Source organism: Aptenodytes forsteri, unplaced genomic scaffold, assembly GCF_000699145.1.
Source record: "Aptenodytes forsteri isolate BGI_AS27 unplaced genomic scaffold, ASM69914v1 Scaffold123, whole genome shotgun sequence".
Lineage (NCBI taxonomy): Eukaryota > Metazoa > Chordata > Aves > Sphenisciformes > Spheniscidae > Aptenodytes > Aptenodytes forsteri.
Genome location: NW_008794408.1, coordinates 890187 through 891661, shown reverse-complemented (window position 1 = coordinate 891661; position 1475 = coordinate 890187).

The window sequence follows — 1475 nt, the reverse complement described above, 5'->3', positions numbered from 1 at the left end:
TCCCCTCCCCTCCCCTTTCTGACACCATAATCTTCTGATACACTTTTTTCTGAGTGCAAGTATCAAAAGCATCTCATTCCTGTGCCTGAGAACTAATTATCACAGAGAAATGCTACACTTGGTGTAGTATCCTGAGGTTGCACAATGCTGTTTGTGTCTCTGCTGAATCCCAAACCCTGTTCTCCAATCTCTGTTTACAGGGATTCTTCTTATGAGGGCTCTCTGCAACAGGAGGGCAATACCTTCCTTGGTGTGCAAGAACTCTCACTTGATCTTGTCTCAGTATTTGGAGTTCATGTCACCCTTCTGCTGTTCCTTGCCATCCAGGTTGACAGTGGCAGGTGTCTCTTCCTTCAGCCAGAAAGTTCTTTCCAACCAGCTAACAGCCTGTGCTCTCCTGTGAAATGCGATCCCCATATAAATGTGCTGAAGCTCTGGGAAGTAAGAAATGGGAATTGTGCCATCTTTTTACATGTTCAGGGCCACCTTGTGTCAATAGAGATGCACAGCATGACCATAGTCTGAGCCTTCCCTCCCAGAGGGACCACCATCCCAGTGGTCAGGGGTCCATCCATACAGGGGACCAATACATTGAACAGTGGTCTGTTGTCAGTACATTTTCCCAAAGCCAAGAGCACGGTAGTGACTGGGCTGAATGATGAACAGAAAGATTGTGATAACATCTTACAAGCATTGGATGTAAGGTGGGTTTTTAATAATGGGAGAACAAGACTGTTCAGGAAGACCCTGGTTGTACCTGTCTACAGCTTCAAGATCTAGAGGACTTGCCATTTTGATGCAAAGGTGGGACAAGATCCTTGGAAAACCAACTGTGAGAATTAGAAGTGGACTCTGTCACTGTTTAAGCAACTTTACTGCCTCCCTTTTGGGCATTTATGGGCTGCTACTTGGAGCTTTGTGATATTACTGGAACGTGTGAGTTTGATGCTGCCTCTGTTGCATTTGTCCTTCAGTCCTTTATTCAACCAAGAATCCCCTCATCTCTCAAGGGTGTGTGCTGCTGGGAGTCACCTGTACCATGAATGAACCTGCAGGCAAGCTCTTGAAGCAGAAAGAAGTAATATCTACCCCTTTTAAAGATGTAATCTCTGTAGGTACTCTGATACTTGCCCTATCAAGGCCTAGAAGGATTTCCTGGAAATCTGGCATTGAGATAGAGGGACGTGAAACAATGCTTTTATGGCTGCAGGTACTTCTGTGGAGGGGAGTGGGAGCCTGTGTATGCCCCTACAGATATTGCAGAAGAGAAAAAAAATTGTGTTACCACTGCTTGTGACTATGTACGTGAACTCAATAGCGCCACATTGAAAAGAATCATAGAATCATAGAATTGTTTAGGTTGGAAAAGACCTTTAAGATCAAATCCAACTGTTAATCTAGCACTGCCAACTCCACCACTAAACCATGTCCCTAAGCACCACATCTACATGTCTTTTAAATACTTCCAGGGATGG